Source organism: Papaver somniferum, chromosome 2 (assembly GCF_003573695.1).
Source record: "Papaver somniferum cultivar HN1 chromosome 2, ASM357369v1, whole genome shotgun sequence".
In the NCBI taxonomy this organism is placed as follows: domain Eukaryota; kingdom Viridiplantae; phylum Streptophyta; class Magnoliopsida; order Ranunculales; family Papaveraceae; genus Papaver; species Papaver somniferum.
The window spans coordinates 18,380,958-18,386,957 of NC_039359.1; positions in this window are offsets into that span (position 1 = coordinate 18,380,958).

A 6,000-nucleotide genomic window follows, 5' to 3' on the forward strand; every position below is an offset into this window, starting at 1 on the left:
CAAAGATAAAATTCAAACCTAATGAGTCATATGCCTGTGTAATTTCCGGTTTCAATCCTATATTCCCTCCTCTTCTCTTTACATCCAACTCATTCACCATTTCAGAAGCTAAAATAATTTTCTCATGAATATTTCTGCCTTTGATAAAAGATCCTTGCTGACAAGATACTATATTTCCAATCAAAGTACTAATTCTTGATGTTATAATTCTTGTTATGATCTTGAAACTAAAGTTAGCAAGACCAATAGGTTTGAATTGTGCTGCCTTTTTTGCACCTTGAACTAAGAAGAAATAAAAAGTTTGAGTTCATACCTCTAGGAATAAACTTACACCTCCAACAATATTGAATAGTATTACTCAAATCTTGTCCAACAATACTCCAGGAAATCCATCTGGACCTGGAGAGCTATTTGCATCCATTCCATATACAACCTCTTTGATTTCTGCAGTAGAAGGAATTGCATCCAGAAAGGTATTGTCTTCTTCAGATATCATTTTTGGGATCACCTCAAAAAAAAAATTCATCAAAGCTCATAGGTTGATACTCAATTTTTTTTTGGAAATGATTAACTAAAATATCTGCTATTTGGTCTTGATTAGTCACCATACTTCCATTATCATCCTCCAGTTTTACTATGTTGTTGTGAGCTTTTCTGATCTTTATAGAAGTATGAAAGAAAGATGTATTTGCTCCTCCCTCCTCAAGCCATTTGATTCATAATGGCCCTCTAAACAGACCTTCCATAAGAGCATTTTGGAATTTTAGCAAGCCAATCCACATTAACAGTTCCATATTTTTCTGCAACAATCTTTCTCCTTAAGACATCCTTTTCTAGAGCAAATCTCCGAGACCATTTATAAAGCAGGGCTTGATTCATATTTTTCATATATTTGATGCCTAAGCCTCCAAACTTTTTCCTTCTGCATAAAACCCTTCACTTCACCAGATATAATTTTTTCGTCCATTATTTTCATGCCATAAGAAATCTCTCATTAACTTTTCTAGTTTTTGACAAAAAGAAACAGGCATCTCAAACAAACTCATATAATAGACAAGGAAACTAGCTAAGACACTGTTTATGAGAGTGATCTTGCCATCTCTTTTAAGTAAGGTTTTTTTTCGATCCAGCCAATCTAACAATTGACTTTTCAATCACCTTATCCCACTTACCTACACCTTTGCTTTTATCACCAAGAGGTAGACCCAAATAAGAAGTAGTTGTCTTACCGTATTAATTCGTCACTAACTTCAATCCATGCTTAAAATATTTCAATCAATGGAAACAAGGGCATGTTGTAATATTACTTGTTCAATGTGTATTTATGTGGCAGTAATTTCCTAATCATTTTCAGGTTATCTATAAAGTCGATTTTTTTTTATATGAAACTAATTTTTTGATTGGAACATATCCTTTAATTTAAAATTCTTGACTTAAGTTTTTATGTAGTTTCTCTACCATCAGATGCGAATATATGGATGGTTGATTATAACTCTGTTTGGTGAAATCTCATTCTGATCTTTATTGCCCATACACGTGTATCCGATGATGGAAAATTCAATAAAAAAATTTAGTCAGGATTCTGAAGTCATGGGATCTGCTAGTTTTCTTAATTAGCAACTTATATTTTTTTCGAGTTAAAAAGAATCAATATGAATGAGTATTTTATAATTTCATTGTATTTCTAGCTTTGTACAAGCTAGTATAAGGGTTAAATTTTTTTTTTGCCACGTTAAGATTTCGAACGGATAAGGAAAAAAGATGGAAGGAACCTGTAAAGCATGGAATCCAACCATTAATCTTCTGGTTTTTCACAAGACAACTGCACTTTTTTTGATAATAAGAAAAAGCAGAGCCCAATTACAAGTAAGCAACAAGACGCATGCAGTTCATCCAACCAGTAACACTGGTCATGATTAGAGTAAATATGCCTAGCTAATTAGTGATTTAATGTTTATTCTTGGATACAATACAAGATATCCTTACAATATATTGCTAAAATTACTCATGAAAGATAAGATATTGTCCATAGTGTGGTTTGCTTGCCAAACTGTAAATCTTTCATTTCCTTGAATTGTTTTCGCAAGCTGTCTGTTTGCACCCTCCAGATTGATGCTCTTGCACTTCAAAATAGTAACCCACTATAGAACTTCTAGAACAGCAAAATTGTCCCCTTCATCTCTGAAAGAGCTCCGATTGCGGAGCTTCTTATGAACCAATCCTTATTAACTAAGTTATATTATCATAAATAGTGATAGCGGAGAGAAGTGTGTTGGTTGGGCCCTGATGCATAATATTTCTGCTTACATACTTTTCATTAGCCTCTTTACTCTTCACAAAGGAGTCTAGGTGGTTCATAAATTGGGTTCATGTATCAATTTGATTTCATTTCATTTTTTAGAATATTACTTGACATTTAGTTTTCCACACAAACCAACATATAGTTGCACATATATCTGCCAAGACCCCCTGTGATTTTGGGAATTCTACTTCATGAATCATTTACTTCTCCATTCAGTGATGTTGGTTGCAGAAAGAGTGGCTCTTTCCAGATTTATGTTACCCTAGCCAGACAGCTTGGTGAAATTACATTTCATAAACAGATGCTCTCTGATTTCAAGGAATTTTTTATATAGAGAATAGATTAGTCAATATGAGGTATGCTGGTAGACATGTAAGCACTGAGGGGAAGGAAATTGGTTTTTAAGATTCCAAGTGAACATCTGGATTCTTGAGATAACTCTCATTCTCCATATTCTCTTGGCATAATTATCAATTGCTGTGAATTTTGGAATTTTGAGAATAACTCGGATGAAACCAAAGACCAATATCTGAGTGTCAATCAAGTCATATCCAACAGACAAGGTCGGATTTATCAACTATGATTGAACTACGCACAACCTGTGATATTTCAATTATATAAAGAAAACATAATGCAAAAAAGAAATAACACAGACACCAGAAATTTTGTTAACGAGGAAACCGCAAATATAAAAAAACCCCGGGACCTAGTTCATACTTGAACACCACATTGTATTAAGCCACTACAGACACTAGCCACAAGTTAACTTCGGACTGGAATGTAGTTGATTCCTAACCAAGTCTCACACCGATTAAGGTATAATCGCGTTGCTTACGCCTCTTGAATCTCGCAAGACCCTGCGCATTTAATTCCCTTAGTTGACGTCCTTTACAGCCTATAAGTTGCTACGACCCAAAGTCGAAGACTTATAAACAAATTTATCTCCCACAGATAAGTCTATTCTATTTATTATTTCCGTCTTAAGATAAAGATCAAGGTGAACATGAAACTCAACTAATAATCCGGTGTTATACTCTCGAAGAGCAGCCTAAAAATATTAGCCACCTCACAATAACCTAACTAATTAACAAAAGAAGTTATCGCGGCATCACAAGAATCTGAGACGAATAAATTAACTGTTGTGATTACTTTTTATATCTTACCTATCGGAGATAAATCTCGAGAAAACCTTAGAGAAGATTAAACTCAATACGATTCAAAAGGTAAAATCGGGATATGCAACTACAGAGAAAATAGTTGAACCTGGCTTCACGAATCCCAAATGAAGTCTTCAAGTCTTTAGACTTAGCAATGGTTTTCAGAAGAACTTGAAACTTAGGTTAATGGAGAATCGACTCTAGTTTGCAACTAGGATACACGAGAGTGTCAGGATTAGGTTTCCCATATGCTAGAGTACCTCCTTATATAGTCTTTTAAATCAGGGTTACTTACAATCAAAGCTAAGATAGCTAAGTAACAAAGCGATTAATATCCACCATTAGATGAACTCCTGATTTAAGATTCAAGCTAAGTTTGCTTAGAAATAAGCAATCAGTCTCTATCATTAGATGGTATTAGCTTGATAAACACAAATGAAATATACCTATATTTAGATATGGGTGAACCGTACCTAAACGTGTATAACAAGTTGGCTCAAAAACAGTTAACCGAAGTTAGCCATGCAGACATTTTTAGCTTAGACATATCCATCTAACACTTCTAGATCAAATATGATAATCAATCAATCATATATAATCAAATGAATCTGAATGTGCTTTAAGAGAGTTGTTCAAATATTCACTATCTCATAGTAATATCCATGAACAACTTGAATCATATTTTTGGTTTGTAACTGTACAAAATACTTATACAAGAACCAATTCATGAACATGATTCCACGGTTTTCAAAACAAGTTCGCATACCTTAATTCCACATAGTCGAAACTTAGTGTAATCATCAAGGAGTTTGTTTGAGGGTGAAAACTGATTCTGCAGATTTTGGTAAATTTGTGTGTGTTGATGAGAAAGAATTCAAACCCTAAAAAAATGTACTGCACATGAGTACTTTTGAGTTCGAGAGATCAATCTGTAAGAGTCTGGCCTAAACCAAGAAATGGTCGTTCCAGATTCAATTCGGTCACAAAGTCAAGGAGAAGGGTTGATCTTAGGGAGGTAAGAGAAGAAGGTGTTTGAGATCAGAATGTTGAATTATGAAAGTGTGGCGGTTTTATGACTTGTATCAGAATGTGGAACTGGCTTGCAGAATGTAAGCTATCAGTTCTTGTTTTTTTTTTGGATACTTGTGTTGATAACACTTGTCCTCTTTTTGAAATAGGTTGAAAAGCTATTTATACAAGTCATGTTCGAACACCCTCTGATATCGTAGGAAGTGGAGATGATTGAGAAGTAAAGGAGTGGAGTTGTGTAAAAGTGTTGATCACCACGTTTCCATTATGAGGGAATGCTGATCACGCTTTCACCCACTATCTCATTGTTGTTAACCGTCCGTTATTCCTGACACGTTCTCGTAATGGGCGCGTTGCACGCCGCACGCTGTAAACCACCAGACCAATACCCCAGTGAGCATTCCCCAGTTTGACATTTTTGATGTCTCGAGTAAATGGGTCAAGTCATGAGCTTGCCGCTAAAATCAGCACATAGTGCTTTTAGGTCAAAATTATTTATAGAAACTATATTCATAAAACATTGTTTATAATCGATGTATATAAAGCATCGTTGTTTCCAAGCTCGTCTAAGTAAGTTGCGGAGCTTAGTGTATTAAAATGAGTATGATCGTCCTCTTTCAAGGAGTTGGTAGGAGTTACGCACGCATCCCAAAGAGTGGCCATTCAGGCCATATAGGAGAGTGGTGACTGGTAGTCATTCTAAAATCCTATCGGTCAATCCAATTTAGATCTGGGACGCTTAAATCGCCTATCCAAGTTGAGTGGCTGAGATGATTTGCGGCAGTTAATGACTGTTGTTGAATTACATGCAAGCAGCACAACTAGTTACCTTTGGATGATCGTTTGGGATCCTATGAGCTAGTTGTTGCTTGGACGATTGTCCCTCATGAAAGAAGAGTGGATGGTGATCACAGCTACATCTTGTTGGTCACCTAAAATCAAATCTAGGACGGTCAACTCGTCTGGAGAAGTTGGAAGGAGGAGATGATTTGCGGCAATTGCATACTGCCGTTGATTTAATTTTAGGGTTTAGGGGCCGCGCGGCCAACCCTAGTTTTGGCTAGTCGAATCAAATCACTGGACGTTGATTCGAACAGGCCGATTGTCCATGTGCAAAGACGAGGCGTTGGTGAATATGCTAACATCTCCTTGGCCATCTAAAATTAGATCCAAACCACTCGATTCGGCTGGAGAAGATGGATAGTCGTGAGCGATTTGTGGCAGCAACATACTTCCGCAAACACCAATTAGGGTTTCAAAGCAGAGCGTTCATCCTACTTTTGGTGAATATTATATACGCTATTGGCTTTCCATGAGCAAGTCGATCGACCAAGGGTGGAGTTGGGTTGACGGTGAACACGACGATACCTCATTGGCCACCTGAAACTGGATCTAGGTCGTCCGATCAGGCTGGCGAAGATGGACGTACACGATCAACTTGCGGCAGTTGTATGATGTCGCAACCCATATTAGGGTTTTGGAATAGCGCGTTCGCTCTAGTTTGGGAAAACG